This window comes from Xenopus laevis, chromosome 5S (assembly GCF_017654675.1).
Source record: "Xenopus laevis strain J_2021 chromosome 5S, Xenopus_laevis_v10.1, whole genome shotgun sequence".
Taxonomy (NCBI): domain Eukaryota; kingdom Metazoa; phylum Chordata; class Amphibia; order Anura; family Pipidae; genus Xenopus; species Xenopus laevis.
In genome coordinates, this window is record NC_054380.1 from 96,757,306 (window position 1) to 96,779,680 (window position 22,375).

Genomic DNA, 22,375 nt, shown 5'->3' on the forward strand with positions numbered 1-22,375 from the left:
GTCAAGATCGTGTTGCAAGGATGCCACATCCTGAATGCAATTAATTGGGCTGGATATTTTGTGTCATCTGCAAACACTGATACATTACTTACAACACCCTCCCCTAAGTCATTAATGAACAAGTTAAATAAAAGTGAACCCAATACCGAGCCCTGAGGGACCCCACTAAGAACCTTACTCCAAGTAGAGAATGTACCAGTAGCCAGTTTCCAATGCATGTGCAAACGACTTCATTAAGCCCAACAGACCTTAGGTTAAAAAGAAGTCGTTTCTGGGGCAAAGTATCAAATGCTTTGGCAAAATCCAAATAGATCACATCTACTGCCCCCACACTGTCCAGCATCTTACTTACCTCATCATAAAAAGCAATCAAATTTGTCTGACATGACCTATCCTTCATAAAGCCATGCTAATTGCTGCTCATAATGCCATTCACTAGGACAAAATTTTGAATGTGATTCCTTAACAAGCCTTCAAATAATTTGCTCACCACAGATGTCAAACTTACTGGCCTATAATTGCCAGGCTGAGATCGTAATCCCTTTTTAAATATTGGAATAACATCATCTTTTCTCTAATCCATAGGCACCATACCAGATGAAAGTGAATCTGAGAAAATCAGAAATAGGGGCTGGTCTAATACTGAACTAAGCTCTCTTAGAACCTGGGGGTGTATGCCATCAGGCCCTGGAGCCTTGTTTACATTAATTTTTATTAAAGCTTTATGAATCATATCCTGAGTCAGCCACTGACTATATTGAGCTGAGCCATTAGTGCAAGTATAAAGTGAGCCTGGGAACTTAGATTCCTCTATAGTATATATTGAAGAAAAGAACTTATTTAGCACATTTGCCTTTTCTGTATCTGTTACAACCATACTGGTACCATTATTTAATGGAGCAACACTATCAACCTGCATCTTTTTACTATTAATATATTTAAAAAACTTTTTAGGGTTAGTTTTCACCTCCACCGCAATTAAATCTTCATTTCATTTCTTTGCCTTCCGGATTGCTGATTTACAACATTTATTACAGTGTTTATATTCATTAAACGCAGCTTCTGTCCCAACTGATTCTCTTCTTTCCTATTAACTTCTTTACTTCTTTATTAAGCCACATAGGATGATTCTTAGAGCTTCTACATTTACTCCTTAAGGGAATAAATTGAGAACAGTAATGATTTAATATCATTTTAAATGACAACCATTTCTGTTCTGTGTTTTTAGCTGAAAATTTAATGCCCCAATCAATACTCTGTAGGGCAGCCCTCAAGGCACTAAAATTAGCTTTTCTAAAATTCATGTTTTTTTTGTTGCCCCAGTATATATTTGTTTTTTGCACCAGACATTAAATGATATAACATTATGGTCACTATTACCCAGGGGCTCAATGACTTGCACATTTGCTATAAGTTCTGGGTCATTTGAGATCACTAGATCCAGAATAGCATTTTTTCTGGTTTTTCTCAACAACCTGTGCCATAAAATTGTCATGCAACAAGTTTATAAACTTGTTCCCATTAATTGATCTGGCAGTACCGTTGCTCCAGTCAATATCTGGGTAATTACAATCCCCCATTATCATTACTTTACCCAAACTAGCAGCCTTTTCTATTTGCATCAGGAGCTTCACCGCCTCCTCCTCCTCACTTACATTAGGGGGTCTATAGCATACGCCTACAATTAATTTGCTGGACTCTTTACAATTGGCGAAGAACTCCACCCATAAGACTTCTGCCCCCTCATTTTCTAACATAACCTCCTCCTTTATATAAGCTTTTAAATCCTGCCTAACAAACAGAAATACCCCTCCTCCTTTTCTATTGCCTCTCTCCCTCCGAAACAAAGTATAGCCACTGATATTAACTGCCCAGTCATATGACTCATTCAGCCATGTTTCGGCCACACCAATCACATCATATTTTCCCTCCAGCATCAGCACCTCCAGCTCTCCCATTTTACCAGACTCCTTGCATTTGCAAATATACATTTAATAGTGGTAATATTGAACATATGACATGTGGTCCTCCCTATCCTCAACAGTACCCCCAGCCAAATCTCCTCCACCATTTCCCTTTCTTTGCCCACTATCTCATCTAACCTGTCTTCCACTGAATCTTTTACTGAACACTCCCCCCACACCTAGTTTAAAATCTCCTCCAACCGTCTAGCCATCTTCTCCCCCAAAACAGCTGCACCATCATCATTGAGGTGCAGCCCATCCCTAGCAAAGAGCCTTTAGCTGACTGAGAAATCAGCCCAGTTCTCCAAAAACCCAAAACCCTCCTCCCTACACCAATCTCTCAGCTACGCATTAATCTCCCTACGCTCCCGCTGTCTCCTTAGCGATGCTCATGGCTCAGGTAATATCTTTTAAAATTACCTTGGAAGTCCTCACCCTCAACTTTACACCTAGTTTTTTAAAATTGTTCTTGAGGACTTCACCATCTCCTCTAACTTTGTCATTGGTACCTATGTGTACCAAGACCGCTGGGTCTTCCCCAGCCCCTCCCAATAATCTGTCCACTCATTCCACCACATGCCGAACCCTAGCACCAGGCAAGCAGCAGACTGTTCGGCATGTTGTTTGGTCGATCGGACAGGTTAGAAAATTTCTGACTCCTTCCGATATTATCTCTGCATGTATTGCCGATCATACGATTTTCAGTGGGAGACTGTCACCAGCTTTGTCAGACATAACTATCGTACGATTGCTGTCAGGGGCAGAACATTGGCTGATCTGTTCTTTTACTACTTTATTTGATTGGAATGGTAAGACTTTGATCTGAATGGTTAGTGGTGGGTTGGGAGATGGGAAAGTCTGATCGTACGTTGATTCATACAATCAGATATTTGCATCTATGGCCAGCTTGAAACCTGCCGTTCCTTCCTTGCACTCCCCCCACCATCTGTATTAGAATCACTGCCTCCCAGGGTGCTCTGAGAGTCAGCCTGCTCCATACATGCCAGTTCAGAGTTTTCCTCCCCAGCATCTACAGCCAAAATGGCGAATTTGCTGTTTTGAACAAGCTGTGGACCAGCCCCCCTACCCTTCTGTCCCCTACTTCCCTTCCTGACTGTCACAAACCTTCCTCCCTCATTAGCCTCCACTGCCCCTTCTCCCCCCCCACTCCACTAGCCCCTGCCAGTGGTTGCTCTGCGAGCCTCCTTTCCTTCCCCTCTTTTCCTTCTGTATTAATATTGATGTTTGATGTATACACTTCTACTGACTGCATAATATGCTGGACATGGATGTTACAAATGGACCCATATTAATCAGCTTTTGATTTGCTCTTAGTTTAGCTTTTTATTTGCTTCTTCCCAGCCTGCAAATAAAAATGCTGCCTGGTTGTCAGCTCTCCAGTACAACTGCACCCAATACAAAAACACAGATCAACTTCAAGGGTTCAATTTTAAAATCAGTCTTATATTTAATTGCTCATCTTTTTAATCTTATATCCTCTCCTATCATCTTTTATTCTGCCTTCCAAACTGCCACACCATACTACTGTCTACACAATACCAGATATTAACTATAGTTTATTAACATTTAAGTATCCGTTCTACAGTTAGGCCTTGGCATCATGATACTTTTTTCATGTATGACATTTTATTACTTAAATCTTTCTCATATATACATTTTTATGATGGGATTCTATGTGACTCATTTTTCATTTATTCATGGCTTAAACACAAGCTCTTCTCTTTCCTCATTGACCAGACAAGAGTGCTCTGATTACTTACTGAAATGCCGGCTGTGATGAGTAATAGGCAATAAAGTGCCTTATCCTACGTTGTATATGAGATGAAAAGTCAGCTTAAACATTAATACCCTTAGTGCTTTTATATAGCAAAGCTAAAAATACTTCTCAAATAAGATTTGTTTTTTAATAGATTCTGAAGGTGAAGGGCAAGGGCTAAAGACAATGAAATAAAATAAATAACCCATTTAAATAAAAAAAGTATACCTAAAATGTTTTATTATTGAAGTAGTAACATCCTTGTATTATTTGTATTATTATTATACTATGGGACCTATTATCAAGATTACTCAGGGCCTGGGGTTTTCCAAATAAGGGATCGTTCAGTAATTTGGATAACAATATCTTAATTCTGCTAAAAAATCAGTTAAATGTTAAACAACTTCAATAGGATAGTTTTGCATAGCATGCTTGGCATAACTTCTTGTCCGGAAGAGGTGCTTCAGAGCATCCAAGGCATTGAGCCTGTGTTTGAACATTATCTTCTCTAGGAAGGGACTGTTCTTTAGATATTTCTCTTGATCTGGACGGCCTCATAGCACTGCCAGGAAAAGAGAGAATAGTTTAGAAGTCCTGGGAACTGCTACGCACATCCCTTCACAGACATGTGAATCACACAAAGCACCTGCTTTTTTTTTTTTTTTTTATTTACCTCAACCAGGGTGTAGTCTTTTTGTGGATGGTGGCTGGAACAAACCAGGAACTGGAAAAAATTCTGCCAAAAAAAACAAAATAAAAAGGCATGCACAATATAGGCATAGGCAGGTTCAAAATCCCAGTCCCCTGGATAATGTTCCCCTACCTACCAGAGGTGAAGGTAACCACAGAGCAGGAGCAGCGTTTGTACCATGTTCCCTGAGCAGAATCCGAACACTGCTTCCTTAAAAAGCCTAGGAAGCCCCGCCCCTAAAGGCGTGTCCCACTCCTGCCTGTGTTAGCCTGCCCCTAGCTGATCCTAAGGAGAGAGCAGTTGACAAACTGAAAGCTCCCGGAAGTGACCTGCACAAGCGGTGCGTGTGCCAGGCAACATGGCGGCCATTACTGCTTCCGCTGCTGGAAGCGGTTAGCTCCGACGCTCATGTATCTCTCTCCCTCACCCAGTGCGGACTCTAGTTGGAGTTCGGAATAGCGATTCCTACCTGCCGCCACCCCCCCTGCTCTTCCAAAAATTAGAACTTGGGTGCGGGGAACCCAAGCCTCCGGACGCCAACGTGGGCCGGTTGAGGCAGGAAGACACAGAAATTATGAAAAAGGAACGGATCCGCATCTAGAGGTTTTCTGAAAGAGGAGGAAAAAGGTCATCCTGGACCAAAAACTCCATCTCTGGGATGCTGTCAGCAGCCCCACGCTACACCACTGGCAAAAATAACAACAAGCTCCTGCAAGGAGCTAGGAGAAAGAGAGAATCCAAAAAAAAGATGCAGGGGGAGCGCCTGAGGGTGAGTATTTATTAATTAATTAATGAGTGGGTTCTGTAATTAGGAGAGGGAGGGGCCTATCCCGAGAGTGATTGATATGGAGAGGACTGGGGAAAGGGTCCAGCTGGGGCCAGTGAAATTCATATTTAAAGGGGGGTCCTGTCACATTTCAAAACTATGCAATTTATGGCCTAACATACCAGCAAGCTTAATGTAACTTACACAGAAGCTTGAATAGGTTACTTGTCAAACAATGGTAATGCAGAGAAGCTTAACTGGGCAGCAGGGACATTTTCCCACTGACCACCAATGATTTAAAAAAACTTAAGGTAATTTCCACTGCCCCAAACAAAGTAACATAGTAACATAGTAAGTTAGGTTGAAAAAAAGACACATACAAAAGGATTATTGTGTATTGTATTAAAGTATAATGTAATGTATTAAAATATAATGGAAGTGCTACTGACTTAAATTAAGTCCAAATTAATCAGTGCAGATGAAAAAAGACATATGTCCATCAAGTTCAACCTTTTAACTTTTTTTAACCTACCTAACTGCCAGTTGATCCAGAGAAAGGCAAAAAAAAAAAACATCTGAAGCCTCTCCAATTTGCCTCAGAGGGGGGAAAAAGGTCTTCCTGACTCCAAAATGGCAATTGGACTAGTCCCTGTATCAACTTGTACTATGAGCTATTTCCCATAACCCTGTATTCTCTCACTTGCTAAAAAGATCTTCACAGCTCACACTGTAAAAAGCCCTTCCGAATATTTAGGCGAACCTCTTTTCTTCTAAATGGAATGGGTGACCTACCTTGTGTCAGCTGGAAAGAGCTACTGGTAAATAAAGCATTAGAGAGATTATTATATGATCCCCTTATATATTTATACATAGTTATCATATCTCCCCTTAAACGCCCTTTTCCAGCGTGAATATCCCCAATTTGGCTAGTCTTTCCTCATAGCCAAGATTTTCCATACCTTTTACCAGCTTAGTTACCCTTCTCTGTACCCTCTCTAATACAATAATGTCCTGTTTGAGTGATGGAGACCAAAACTGTACGGCATATTCTAGATGGGGCATTACTAGTGCTCTATACAGTGGAAGAACAACCGCTTCCTGCCATGAATCAGTGCCCCTTTTAATGCAGCTCAAGACATTATTTGCCCATGATGCTGCTGACTGGCAACTATGGCTAAGTTTAACGTGACTTATTAACATGCTAGTTCATTATTTTATTAAGTATTTATATTAACTGCTTATTACATAAACTGTTAAGGGCAGATTTATCAAGGCTCAAATTGAAAAATTTAATTTTTTAAATTTGAATTGCAAGCTAATTTCAGTGTACTTCGACTAGGGAATCAAAATTCAGTTTGAATTTGAAAAACATTAGAAAATTCGTATATCGAAATGTGTCATGTACTGTCTCTTTAAAAATCCAACTTTGACTATTTACCATCTAAATCCATAGTTTTTTTTTCAAATACTTTGAATTGAATTCGATCGAATACGATCCAAATTTGATTCGAACAATCAAATACAGCTTATTCACTCGATGTTAAAAAATTAGATTTTTTTTAATAAATTTCTAGTGATGGGCGAATTTGCGGCATTTCGCTTCACCGAAAAAATTTCGCGCGAAATTCGCAAAACGGCAAAAAATTCGCGAAATGGCGCCGGCGTCTCATTTTTGACGCCGGCGCCTGTTTTTGACGCCGGCGCCCATTTTTTTTCTGAAATGAAGTCCCCATATGAACTTTGCAGCAGAGGAAGAACTTGTTATTGGGCCCCAAAGCACCCCCTAGACTTTTACAATGTATGTAATTTATGCAAAATAAATAACTTTATGTAAGAAACGTAGGTAAAATGCGTATCAAGCAATGAGAGGGCAGAACAGTGACGCAGGGATGTGGGTAATTAAGGGGGTCCTCAACAAGATTGACCCCTACACTTTAGGAACAAGACATTTTCCAGAAACATATATTGCAACTGCTCAGTCCCACTGGGTTCCTATAGTTCCTGCCCCCCCCCCCAGCAGTTGCAAGGTCTGTTTTCTTTATAGTTTCACCCCTGCTTTTTAGTGATTCAATGTTTGGTGGGTCCACTGTTCTACACTTTTGTCCTAACAAAACTTACTGGTTAGCAGATCCCTTTAATGGCCTCCATGTTATTGCAATAATACATTATTGGCAGAAAATACTATTAGTTTATACCAATACATGTAGCTGTTGGCATAATGTATGTGCGTGCCATATTTCATCCCATTATTGTACCAAGGAGTTGAAGGTAAATTGATTTTCAGATTTGAGACAATGCTCTTATGCAAGGATGCTTTTAGATATATGAACTAAACAGTTTTAATCCAAGAGGTTTAAATACTTTCTTACAACTGAACTGTTTTTTTTTAACAAGGATATAAAAATTGTTGAACCTATGGTCAGCAGTGATGGTATTTTTTGTAGTACCATTTTGACCTCGTGTAAGACAAAACTCAGTAAAGGAAAACCTTTAGAAATAGTCAGGCAATTTATTCTTACATACAGATGCAGCCACTTTGGTTTGTCTGTTTGACACAGAATAACTAAACACAGATATCCCATTTATCTCATTTAACACAGAAAACTGCGTCACAACATCCCATCTAATTAAGGCATTCACCATTGTTCACAATGGTGCTTTGGTATGCTAATGGAAAGGTTAAATGCATTAAATGAGTTAAGATGACTTTAGATAACGCAGTTTCTTCAATTAACCATGAGTCATGATGCATTTATCTTACAAATCCAAGTGGCTTCATCTGTAATACAACATAACAGTTTTGTCTGGGTAAGCTGTTGGAGTAACACACAGAATGTCAGCCAAGGACTTACCAAAGACACACCTCTTGGTCCAGGCATTATATAGCTTTCAGAAGGCTTTTACAATAAGTGTGACAAGGGTTTCACGGAAATACCATACATAGTCTGTCTCCTCCTTGTACAATTAATGTCCAAATGATTTACTTAGTCTTACATGTTATCAAAGGAATGTTGTAACATACTGTGCCTAGCTCCAACTGTCCACAGCCTCGCAATCAGCTATCGGCTAACCAAGGCCATTATGGTATTTCCAGTAATCTGAGCAGCACTTCAGCAGTAAGGGGCCCCAACAGACAGACTGGCGTTATGCTGACACTCTGGAATTTAAGTAACAGAGTGATGATCTTATGTTTGTATGGCCTAGTATAAGCTATATGAGTGACCATTGTCCACAGTAGACCATTAGTCCATCCTGCCTTGGGCCATATACAGATGAAGCCACTTGGATTTGTGAGATAAATGCGTCATGACTCATGGTTAATTGAAGAAACTGCGTTATCTAAAGTCATCTTAACTCATTTAATGCATTTAACCTTTCCATTAGCATACCAAAGCACCATTGTGAACAATGGTGAATGCCTTAATTAGATGGGATGTTGTGACTCAGTTTTCTGTGTTAAATGAGATAAATGGGATATCTGTGTTTAGTTATTCTGTGTCAAACAGACAAACCAAAGTGGCTGCATCTGTAGCGTTATGGCGTCATAGAGGGTGGGGGTGACAACTATCAACCCTCTGACACTAGCCATTCGTCCGTCTTAGGAATTGGACCGTTCCAGATATTTTTATATAAACAGCAGTCATATTGATTGTTTAATTCCATTTTCAGTCTTAGTTCATAATCAATGTGTGTTGAGATGTATTGTATTAATGTGTTTTTTCTCTGTGTAAGTTGCCATACATAATATGAATAGCTCTCTGAATGTTGTTTGGGCCATGTATTGCTTTTACATTTTAAATTACATTTCATTGCACATTTATGTGCCATTGAGTGGTTTATTTACTAAAATCCATATCTTTCTCATTAATGTATTGAAACAACTTCAACCAAACTCCTATTCACAATTTTACCTTATTTATCAATAAATTAACATGAAAAAATCTGGTGCGGGAAAAGACATAATATAATCATGATTTTTTTTTTTTGGATTTACGCCCAAAAACCACAAATTACTCTGATTATTGTACAAAACCCATTGCAGATCATGATATCTTCCAATTGTAAATGGGACATCTGTCATTGACTTCTACGTGACTTTAGTAGGTTTGAGATGGAGTCGTTTTTTTTCAGGCAGCATTGGGGGTGAAATAAATCTCCAAAAATTCAAGTTTTCCCATTAAAATTTAGTCCATAAATAATCCGACTTTTTAACCCCCTGAATTTTATGCAGTTTTGTACTGCAATGAATATAATTACTATTGCTCAAAGCACAGTCACTTTCTAAGAAGGGATATCGGGAATACATTTCAACAAAGGTACTGTCAATTTACATATTGTAAAGGGGTGCTACTGTACATGCTGGTGTCACTTAGGGTTTTGTCTTTGTATATGGCATTTAAATATTCAAAGTGTTTGTATATCTCAATGAGGACGGAAATTTTGGATTACTATATGTGCACTGAATATAGACTTTGCTTAACGTTTGTATGTATAATTGCTGCTACAAGTGCTGGAGATCTTAAACTGTGGGTTCATCTCCTACTTTTACTTCATTTAGTTGATATGATTTTGGTGGTAAAATTATATCACAATATACGGGTATGGGATCTGTTATCCGAAAACCTGTTATCCAGAAAGCCGCTAATTACGGAAAGACTATCTCACATGGGGGCAAATATACTAAAGGATGAAGTGACTAACGCTGGTGAAAATTCGCCAGTGTGACGTAATTTCGGGACTTCGCCGATTTACTAACGGGCGCTGGCGTAAATTCGCTAGAGAAGGAGATAGACTCTAGCGATACTTCACATTTTATCGCCAGGCGAATTTTCACTCTAGCGAATGGATGTAACTATACAAATTCACTGAGATGCAGATTTCAATGAACCTTGCCTCTTGCACCAGACTTGCCTTCGCCACCTCAGACCAGGCGAAGTGCAATAGAGTAAGAGTTCCTTAAAAAGTTCCCCCCTACATTTCCTAACATATGGCACATAAACTATACACTGGGCTCATGTGTAGGGCATTATAACAACTCTATTTTCTTTTATTAAGTTTCCCTGGGCTTGTGTAGTATAATGTATTTGCTGCAACATATACGTCCATTGAAATTTAACTTCCTGACGTATGCAAATTAGCCAACGCTAGCGCAACTTCGCTTTACTTTCCGAATTAATGCTAGTGAAACTTCACTATCGTTCGGCGCCTTGGATGCAACTTCGCATTTTAGTGAATTAGCATTGTCCTTGCAAATTTTCGCTTGGCGAAGTGTGGCGATATGAGCGAAGCCGTCGCTGGTGAATTTCCGGAGGTTAGTGAATTTTCCCCATAGACTCCTTTATAATCAAATAATCAAAATTTCTAAAAACAATCTCCTTTTTCTCTGTAAAAATAAAAGTCCCTTGTATTTGATCCAAACTAAGATATAATTCATCCTTATTGGAAGAGAAATCATCTTGTTGGTTTATTTGATTTGAAAGTTAAAGAGACTTTGATCAGTCGTGGACTGGGAAAACATTTTTATTTTAACATCCTGTTTAATACACACAAAGGGGCATATTTATTATGTGGTGTAAAAAAGGCATAAAAATGGCATAATATTTTTACATGCTTTTTGTTTGAGCAACTTGCACCAGAATTTACAAAGGTCTGAAGCAGTGTAAAATAACGGTGGAAAATCTGTAAAATAAAACACAGCTTGATAAATGTGCCATTTATTTTACACAGCTTTTTGCACTGTTTTTTTTCAGTTACACAGCATAATAGACCCCAAAGTACCCCCAGTCCTTCTCCATCACACATTTGCCTAACTTAGTCGGATTATTAGTATAAATGGCTGCATTTTTGTATATCCCAGTAATTGTCAACGTAAGGTTAAAGATGGGATTTTTGTTTTTTTAAAAAATGTGCTGATTATATTACATTTAATGCAGATTTCATTTAAAAAAAAAAAACTAACTAAATCACTATATTACCATTGTGTTTCTATCACATATGGATTTTAATCTAACTAAATGATGTAGAATTTTAGAATTTCTTTGCATTAGATAATTTATCTCCTAACATATTATCCTTTGTATTTAATTGTATACGTTCGTGGCTTCAAACGGGATGAAATGCTTTTCCTCTCTGGTCCCCAGATAAAATAGAGCTGTAGGCATTTAAACACGCAGTTCAAGTCAAGCAAAGCAAGTGACTTATACACTCTAAATTGTATTTTAATTATGTTAACTATTTAACTATTTAACTTTGCAGTTATTATGAGCATTATTGCAGGAAGAGGCATTATTTAGGACAGTTCACTGTTAAGAAACCAAAGGACCCATTTCCCCTGAAGGCAATCCACTGAATCAGAGGCAAGCAAAGCAGTAAACATCTTATTAAACAACAAGCGCAGAAAAGCAAAAGACAGGAGCCTCTAGAGCTATGTTAATTATCTCAGGGTCAAAGTCAGTGGAAAGGCTGTCTGGCATTTCTAAAGCAGTCAGATGGCAGTGCCAACATCTAAACATCCCTAAGGTCTTGCAGTTACAACACTGTCATATTTCAAATGACAGGTAATACTTATGAACACACTGACACTAACCTCCTCAATTATATTCAATGTCAAGGTTTTCCAACTAAAGAAACCTTTTAATTTCCACCATATATATTATCTGACAAAATGCACTGTATATAGAAAATAAAAGGAGTGAAGGATCACAAGCCATAATAAGATAGTAGAGAGAGCAGTAAGATATATAAAATCTCAGCAGATGATCCAAACCAGTGTATGTCTAGTATTTTTTAATTTGATGGATGGACCATTAATAAAAGAATTTCTGACAAGACTATTAAAATTAAAAAAGAATATATGTAAAACATCTGATAAATACTATCAAGGGTATTTATGGCATTGTGCAAATTTACAGTGTACCAATAAAATTTTGTAAATCTATGGTGCATATTTCTGAAAATGTTGCAGATTAAGACCAGATTTTATGTCAAAATTACCCCTACACTTAGGGGCATATTTATCAAGGGTCGAATTGAAAAAACTTCAAAATTCGAATTCAAAAAGGCCAACCAAAATTAAGTTGAAGGTTTTTTTGGTCGAATAGGTCAGTTTTCAATCAAATCGATCCGTATTCAGGCGAATTTTAATTGTATGAATCGAAGGAATTGCACATTCGATCAAATTCAATTCGAAGTTTTTCCCAAAAAAACTTCGATTTTTCAAAGTCCACCAATTGACTCCAAATAGGAGTCTAGGAGATCCTCCATAGGCTAAAACAGCAATTCGGCAGAATTTAGATGGTTACATAGTTACATAGTTACATAGTTAAATTGGGTTGAAAAAAGACAAAGTCCATCAAGTTCAACCCCTCCAAATGAAAACCCAGCATCCATACACACACCCCTCCCTACTTTTAATTAAAATTCTATATACCCATACCTATACTAGCTATAGAGTTTAGTATCACAATAGCCTTTGATATTATGTCTGTCCAAAAAATCATCCAAGCCATTCTTAAAGGCATTAACTGAATCAGCCATCACAACATCACCCGGCAGTGCATTCCACAACCTCACTGTCCTGACTGTGAAGAACCCTCTACGTTGCTTCAAATGAAAGTTCTTTTCTTCTAGTCTAAAGGGGTGGCCTCTGGTACGGTGATCCACTTTATGGGTAAAAAGGTCCCCTGCCATTTGTCTATAATGTCCTCTAATGTACTTGTAAAGTGTAATCATGTCCCCTCGCAAGTGCCTTTTTTCCAGAGAAAACAACCCCAACCTTGACAGTCTACCCTCATAATTTAAGTCTTCCGTCCCTCTAACCAATTTAGTTGCACGTCTCTGCACTCTCTCCAGCTCATTTATATCCCTCTTAAGGACTGGAGTCCAAAACTGAACTGCATACTCCAGATGAGGCCTTACCAGGGACCTATAAAGAGGCATAATTATGTTTTCATCCCTTGAGTTAATGCCCTTTTTTATGCAAGACAGAACTTTATTTGCTTTGGTAGTCACAGAATGACACTGCCCAGAATTAGACAACGTGTTATCTACAAAGACCCCTAGATCCTTTTCATTTAAGGAAACTCCCAACACATTGCCATTTAGTGTATATTTTTGCCAAAGTGCATAACCTTGCATTTATCAACATTGAACCTCATTTTCCAGTTTGCTGCCCAGTTTTCCAGTTTAGACAGATTACTTTGCAAAGTGGCAGCATCCTGCATGGATCTATAGTTCTGCACAATTTAGTATCATCTGCAAAAATAGAAACAGTACTTTCAATGCCCACCTCCAGGTCATTAATAAACAAGTTGAAAAACAAGGGACCTAGTACAGAGCCCTGCGGTACTCCACTAACAACACTGGTCCAATTAGAAAATGTTCCATTTACCACCACTCTTTGTAGTCTATCTTTTAGCCAGTTCTCTATCCAGGTACAAATACTATGTTCCAGGCCAACATTCCTTAATTTAACCAGTAACCTTTTGTGTGGCACTGTATCAAATGCTTTAGCAAAGTCTAAGTAAATCACATCCACTGCCATCCCAGAATCGAGGTCTCTACTTACATTCTCGTAAAAAGAAATTAAGTTAGTCTGGCAAGATCTATTACACATAAAACCATGCTGGCACAAACTCATAGTATTATGATTTGCTATGAAGTCCAGTATCTTATCCTTTATTAACCCTTCGAAAAGCTTTCCTAATACTGACGTCAGACTAACTGGCCTATAGTTTTGAGGCTGAGAACGGGATCCTTTTTTGAATAGAGGCACCACATTAGCAATTCGCCAGTCTCTCGGCACTATGCCAGATCTCAATGAATCCTGAAAAATTAAGTAAAGAGGTTTGGCAATCACAGAGCTAAGCTCGCTAATTACCCTGGGATGAATACCATCTGGCCCTGGACCTTTGTTAATCTTAACATGTTCAAGTCTCTTTTGAATTTCTTCATGTGTGAACCATGCATCATTAGTTGTATTACTAGAATTGGGAGTGTTAAGAAGGAAACCTTCACTTACTGGTTCTTCATTTGTGTAGACAGATGAAAAATACGAGTTCAGAATCTGCGCTTTTATTTTGTTTTCATCAACCAGCTGACCCCCCTCTGATAGTAAGGGATGGTGAATGGTTGCAGCCGAATTTTTAAAGTGACAGTACATAATAAATTTCGATATTCGAATTTTTGAATTGTTTTCAAATTTGATTTAAATTTGGACTATTCCCTAGTCGAAGTAGACAAAAAATAGCTTGAAATTCGATTTTTTTCCATTTGCAAATTCACCTCGACCTTTAATAAATCTGCCCCTTAGGAGGTTATTTATCAAAGTCCGAATTTATCTTAATATTTTCTGCTACAAACTCCTCTGAAATCCACTCTGGTTTTTTGCACTTTTTTATTATTATATTTTCCAGAAAATTTGCTTTGCAGAAAAAAATCTGATTTTCAAGTTGTTTTCAGATTTTTCATCCGATTTTCACGATTTTTTTTGATATTTTTCACCCGAAAACTCTTTTGCCCAAAAACTCCAAACACTTTGGGGTATTGCCCAAAACCCAGCACACATCAAAAAAATTATTGGGACATCTCCCATTGACTTATATGCAACCTCGATAGGTCTGAGGTGCCGGATTTTCATATTCTGACTTTTCCATCCTCAGGGTTTAATAAATTCCAAAAAATGTGTGATTTTTTTTAGAAGTCCGATTTTATTAAAAATGATTTTTGCATTTGGAGTTTAGTAAATAACCCCCTGAGTGTAGCAATAAAATCTTGTTTTTGAAAATGTTGCAGATTAAGACCAGATTTTATGTCAGAATTATCTCTACACATAGGGGCAGATTTATCAAGGGTCGAAGTCGAATGTAAAAAAAACGTCGAACTTCAAATTCAAAAAGACCAACCGAATAGAGGTCAAAGGTTTTTGGGATTCAAAGTGGTCCATATTCGGCCTACTTTGATTCGTACGATTGAAGTAATATCACCTTTGATTCAAAGTTTTTCCCTCAAAAAACTTCGATCTCTCAAACTCCACCAATTGCCTCCATATCTAGGAGGTCCCCCATAGGCTAAAATAGCAGTTTGACAGCTTTTGGATGGCGAACGGTCGAATCGAAGTTTTAAAGAGACAGTACATGATACATTTCGATATTCTAATTTCAACATTTTTTCTTTCAACTTTGAATCGAAGTTGCACTATTCGATGGTCGAAGTACCCAAAAATTACTTTGAAATTCAAAGTTTTTTACATCGAAAATTTACTTCGACCTTTTATAAATCTGCCACCACTTCGACCCCCAAAAACCTTTGACCTCTATTCGGTTGGTCGTTTTGAATTCGAAGTTCGACGTTTTTTTAACTTCAAACTTCGACCCTTGATAAATCTGCCCCTAAGAGTGCCAGACATTCAGATTCTTAGTTATGTGTAAAAATAATATACAGTATATGGGGGAGCACTCACACGAAAATTATTGTCTGCATGGGTGCTGGTAACAAATAATGAAATAGTCCAGTGAAGTACAGCACTCAGGTCTTGTGCAAACAAAAAGAAGGATTTATTTAAATTTAATTTACAGTGACATTTCGGTCACTGCCTGTGTATTCCCTTGAGAAAGGTCACAAGCAGTGAAATGTCGGGTTTGTAAAGTCCTGTTGAGTGCTGTACTTCACTGGACTATATATATATATATATATATATAATGTGTCATTCCACTGCAGGTAAGACAGCCGGCACATCTGTAGCAACCGTTCTTTAATGGCCTATTCAGCCAAGTCATTCCCTTCTTCTGGGCTGGAAGAACATCCTTGACCACCAACATGTCCGCCAGATTTCTTCCCCTTCTATAGGCAACCATTGGTCCCTTCTTGTTCCAAAAGGGAAGATGGGGATCTGAATTCACAATATCCCACCTGTCACCCAAAGCCTTTTTGAGCGATACACTGGTGGTGCTCCAATCGGTCGTAAAAATAAGTTCAGGTGTCGGCCTTGCAACGCGATCATCCTGTAGCAAATCTTTCTGTGTGGTTTGCCTGGCTCTCTGTAATTGTTCATTCACCAGTCCAGTCGCATAGCCTCTGGACTCAAACTGTTCCGCCAGTTGACCCAGCTGTAACTCCGCCTTCTCTCGGTTGGAATTATTCCTAAACACCCCGAGGTGTTAATCTGAGGCGACATGGCTATGGAGGTATGTAAGAGCCGTCTTTCCTGCCGGCGGGGTGCAGTCAGTGTTAGCTTCACTTAGGTATGTGTAGTTAATATACACGGCGATCTTTAATGTTTTTAATGATTTTTAACTTTGCACGTGGCACTATGGCACACAGGTCACGGAGTATACATACACACTGGATGGTTATTTATGTATTATTTATTTTTTAACTATGATGATGAGCATTGGGGCACTGATTGGCTACAGAGTACACACTCCCACTCCTTGTCACTTCCCTTTTGGTGTGCAATGGGGGTATTTAAGTTTGTTTGGTGGTATGCACAATTTTTTTGTTCCTGAAGACGGCTCCAGCGGTCGAGCCGAAACGTTGAATTAAAGGTTTTCTACTTTTGTATAAAGACCTGTTGGTGCGGTTTTTCTCTTTTGCCTATGACTATATATATATATATATATATATATATATATATATATATATATATATATATATATATATATATATATATATATATATATATATATATATATATATATACAGTATATATATACAGTATATACATACAGTATATAGCTATGTATAATCTATATTTATACCCTAGTGTTAACCCTCTTACTTTTAATTATAGTTGCTCTGCCAACACTGACTTGCTATGACCCTTACTAGTTAAGAGATTAAGCAAAAATATAGCACAATGAAAACAAGCTGGATTTAAAGATAATGTTCACTTATTACTTAAGATACAAATTCAATGAAAATAGTAAGTAAACAAGCAAACCCCTTTAAAACAATGTCTTTGTGGTTCTTGGCTACACTCACTATTTGATCAGTCCATAGCATGTTAAAATAAATTGTCCAAAAGTGCTTCGTTTGTCAAAAACATACATAAAACGATTAAGATTTAGATGGCTTGGAAGAGCTCTGTTTTTAAAAAGCCCTACCGGAACTGGTCTTCACTATGTCCTTTTGGGCCAAAAAGCTTTTGTCTGTGTACAAAAAACTGCTAAAATTGATCCATAGCATGGTACACTAAAGGGTCAGACAGAATCATGGAGAGAGCAGGCTAGATGTCAGGGCAGGCAGAAAACAAGCCAGAAACAAGCATGGAGTCAATAACCAGGAGAGAGATAAGAGGTTTAGGCAAGGGACTGTAAACAAAGTGCCAGTTTGGGCAAGGAGTATTTCAGGAAGGGCTATTGAAGGGTGACTAAATCATGTCAGAATGCATGTTGACATCACAACATAGCGGCATGTGTCAGAATGCACCAAAATGTCAAGACAAGCAGTATTCACATACAGACCTGTGACTGATGCATCAAGAGATAAGAAGCACTGATCTCCCGGTGCAACTGACAGAACTAATTTATTGTTTAATTATCAGAATATTGTTGTGTAATGTTTGGGAATTTCTAGGCATTCTGAAAACATAGCATTGCATGCTGGGAAATATATACATACAGGATATGCCAATGTTGTGTATTGTGTGGCTGATAAAAAAGGGGATCTTTTTTTGTAATTGTGAAATTAAATATTTAATGCATGTCTTTTTACTATATAGTTTACTCGCCCTGCTATAATTATTGGCTGCAGAAAACACAAGCTGTTATGCCCCCCCTCCTTACAGAACTTTGCTTTTCTCACCCCACCAACCCCAATTGTTCAAGCTGTGCTTTATGTGTGTTAGATTTACACTGATTTGACTTATCTGTTGAGAAGGTCCCAGAGCACTTAGTTCAGAAAGCTGAAAGAAATAATAACTGATGCTGCAAACATGCTAGCTGACCTCTGGGGCTGGAAAGTATATTCCATATTAGTTCTGCAATAATAATCTTGCTAATCTCTTGACTAAATAATTCAGAAAGAGAAGCGCATAGATGTTATTTTCAGTTAACAAAATCCTAAAAGGCAGTTGGATAGTGGTCTGTATGATGCAAAGTGTTTTTTTGAGTCCATAGGCAGACAAGTAATGGCAGTCCCAAATGGCATTAAATATGTACTTTTGGTTTTAAAAGCTTTTTGAATTCATAGTTATTTTGGAAGTGAACACTAACCTGCTGTATCATCTTACCTTTTCTTTACAATATTACATGCACTGTTCATCCCTTATCCTGTTAACTCGCTCTGCACTTTTTTCCCACATGTTCAAGGGATAGGGGTCAACGCAAACCAGGTAAACCTCAGAGCAATCAACTCCCCACCAGGAAGGAATTGCCTGCAGAGCCCATACTGCCATGGCAAGGTACAGTATTGCCAGAGGAGTTTACTGTTCCTCCATTTGACTCTGCTATTGTTTCTCCTCCATATGATGGTTCTGAAATGGACTGCACATTTGACAAAACTACAGCCACAGCAGCCATCAAGGAAAATCAGTGTGTCCCTAAAGCAAGAGTGGAGGTCTATGGGAAACAGGTTAACGGGATGGTTGATTCAGGGACCACTCTCATTCTGAAACAGTTAATTCCCCCAGAGCTCATTAATTACACAGTAGTTTTTAGTATTGAGTGTATCCATGGGGAGGTAAAAATGTATCCTACAGCCCAGGTAGCCTTAAGTTTTAATGGCCAGCAGGTGTCTTTTTCGTGTGGCAGTTGCACCCTGGCTGCCTACCCCTGTGTTACTGGGAACAGACTATCTGATAAATGGTTAACTTTCTCATTGGACATTTTTACACAGACACATCACCGGAGAAAGTCCTGGAAACAGAGACAAATGGACAAACAGGACTGTGTTTCTAAAAGATGGACTAAAGGTAAAACTACTTCAGTGTCTCCTGTCCGGGGTCCCAAATCTTCCTGGAATGGGCAGTAGGGTCATAATTTTGGTTAATTTCATCTTCTCTTTCTGACTTTAGAAAGAGACAGAAAGAGGATATTGTGATGGCCAAACTGTATGACAAATTTGTAAAAAATGGGGATAAATTAATTGTACCTGTAAATGTTAATCTTTTCCCACATTTTGAATTGCATAAAGATTTGTTATACAGAACATACAAGAGTATACAAACAGGGGAGGCTTTAAGCAATTTATGGTTCCTAGGGATTTAATAAGGGCTGTGTTTAACTGGGCTCATATAGTTCCCTGTTGGTAAAGGTGAAACCTTGAGCACATCCTTGCAAGGTTTTTCTGGCCAGGGATTTACAGAGATGTAAATACTTATTGTACTGCATGCCCAGATTGCTAGTCACCCAGTCAAAAAGAACCCAGGCTGCTCAGCCTCTCAGAATCTCTGACTGAGAGAGACAGGAAAAGAGAGTCTGGGATTCTGACACTAAGGGGGTTATTTTACTAAACTCTGAATGCAAAAATCACGAAAAATTCTTGATTTTTTTTTTATAAAATCGGACTTTTAAAAAAAGAATACATTTTTCTGAATTTATTAAACCCCAAAGATGGAAAAGTCAGAATCTAAAAATCCGGCATCAAATTCAAAATTCAAATTCAAATTTATTTGTCACATACACAACATACAAAGTACGACATGTAGTGAAATGCTTGTTGCTGTGCAAAGCAAAGTAAAGTCCGACCAAAATAAGAATTAAGAATTAGAGTAGAAAGAAAAAGAAAGAGTTACATAGTAGATAAATATTAATGTGTTATTAAAGTGCATGTGCATTGATGTGATATATGAGATATATATATATATAAGAGAGAGTCCAGTCCTATAGTTTTACACTTGGTTCAGGGACCGAATAGCTTGAGGGAAGAAGCTCCTCCTCATTCTCTCTGTGTTAGCCTTAAGGGAGCGGAAGTGCTTTCCTGTCCTCATCAGTGAGAAGAGTCCATGATCTTCTTGGCTTTTGTCTTGCACTGCTTAGTGTAGATAGACCGCAGGTCAGGAAGCTCAGAGCGAATGATGCGTTCAGCCGAGCGCACCACTCTTTGAAGAGCTCGTCTGTCCTGCTTAGTGCTGTTCCCATACCAGGTACAGATATTACCTGTCAGGATACTCTCGATGGTGCATGTATAAAAATTCTTCTGAGGAAGAAGAGTCGTTGACGGCCTTTCTTCGCCAGGGTGTCGATGTGACAGGACCATGACAGGTCTTGTGTGATGTGAACACCCAGATACCGGAAACTGCTAACTCTCTCCACTGGCACTCCACAGATGTATAAGGGCTCATAATTCCTCACCTGTTTTGTGCTAAAGTCCACAATCATCTCCTTAGTCTTGCTGACGTTTAGGAGAAGGTTGTTCTCCTGACACCAGTTCACAGATGAGGTTGCATATAAGTCAATGGGAGAAGTCCCAATGATTTTTTGCACTGGGTTTCGTGCAATAACCCGAAGTTTTCAGGCAAAAAGCATAAGAAATCTGAGTTTTAGAGTGAAAATTTTGAAAAAAACCTTGAAAATCTGAGAAAAAGTTGGAAAATAAATCATAAAAATCTGATTTTTTCAGGTAGAGGGAGGCACATAGGCTCCTCCTCTTAAACAGGGAAGGGGTGTACCTTCCCCCAGCCCTGCCCTTACTTCATGTTTCGATGGAGGAGTCTACATGCCTCCTTCTGAATGATGCACAAGCTAGGGGCGGGAGTTGGTATGAGGAGTTTATTTGAGACATGTTATCAAATTAATACCCTGAACGCACCTTTGTAAATGTAACTGTATAGAATCTCTCAGGAAATCATGATTGATAATCAGTTGACCCAATAATAATGTTAATGGTGTCTCGGGAAACATGTTTTTTTACAAAATGCATCTGTTAATAGTGCTGCTCCAGCACAATTCTGCACTGAAATATGTTTTTAAAAAGACCAGATTTTTTTCTGTTTAATTTTGAAATTTGGCATAGCGATAGACATATTGTTAGTGCCCTCAGGTCATGTGACTTGTGCTCTGATACACTTTAATCACTCTTTACTGCTAAACTGCAAATTGGAGTTTTATTAGCTCCCTCCCTTCCCTAGCAGTCCATCAGCAACCTAGTAACATAACAAGGGCAGCTAACCAGATAGCAGCTTCCAGATACCTCTGTTGAAGGATTTCTGCATTGCTAAAAAAAAAAAAACCCTGCTTTTTCCAGCTTGGGTGCTATTCTCTTTTCTACCACTAGGTAAATAGCATGACCAATGTTGTGGTAAATACAATGGAAAGGGTAGAAGCAATCACTGTCTCAAAGCAGTTCCATCCTGAAGTGCTGACTTCTTCTCAAAGCTCAGAATCAGGCACAAAGCACTAAGATTGCTGCCTCCACACCTCTAGAATACATTTTTAATGGTAGAATGAATTGTTTGCAATGTAAACAGTGTCATTTAGAAATGAAAAGTGAGCCATAAAAAATCATGACAGAATACCTTTAATGATATAGAAACTGATGGCATAGATTCAACAAGACTGAAAGTTGCCCTAAGTGTTGTAAGCATTTCATGATTAGGATTTGAAATGTTTCAGGTGTCCAAATATAGTCACTGTATTCACTGCATCTGCTAATAGTGTAAAACAAGTATCAATCAAACAATGACATTATGAATCACTTGCGAGTGAGATTTATATAAATACTGTAATTGTAAAGTATCCATCCTTCGTAAGAGTTCTAACCCTTGTTAATATGTTAAACCTCTTCTGAATTTACGTGTGCATGGCTAAGCTGATGAATCAGAAAATACTACTCTTGCTTAACCTTTCATTTCAAATCATAAATACATAAATATTTAATAGATAATGTGATTTGCTTGTATTTTTTTTAATTCATTATTAAATGATAGAAAAGCACATTAATTAAGCATAATTAATGTCCTGCCATTCTGCTTCATTTGCACATCTTTGATATGATTGGCTGGCACAGTTCAGCTGATTGGTAGGGCTTTGTTCCTGAACTTCGACCCTCTGCCTAGGAGAGCACAAAGAAGCTTTTGGGATTGTCGATTGGCTGATTTTGCTAATTGCTAAGTTTTCCTAAAAACATACTCAGTGTGACTGTTACTGGGTGAATTAAAAGTATTTTCAATTTAATTTAAAAACATGATGTTTCATGCTTGAATGCTATAAATGAACCTTGGTGGAAATCAGTTTGGCTTA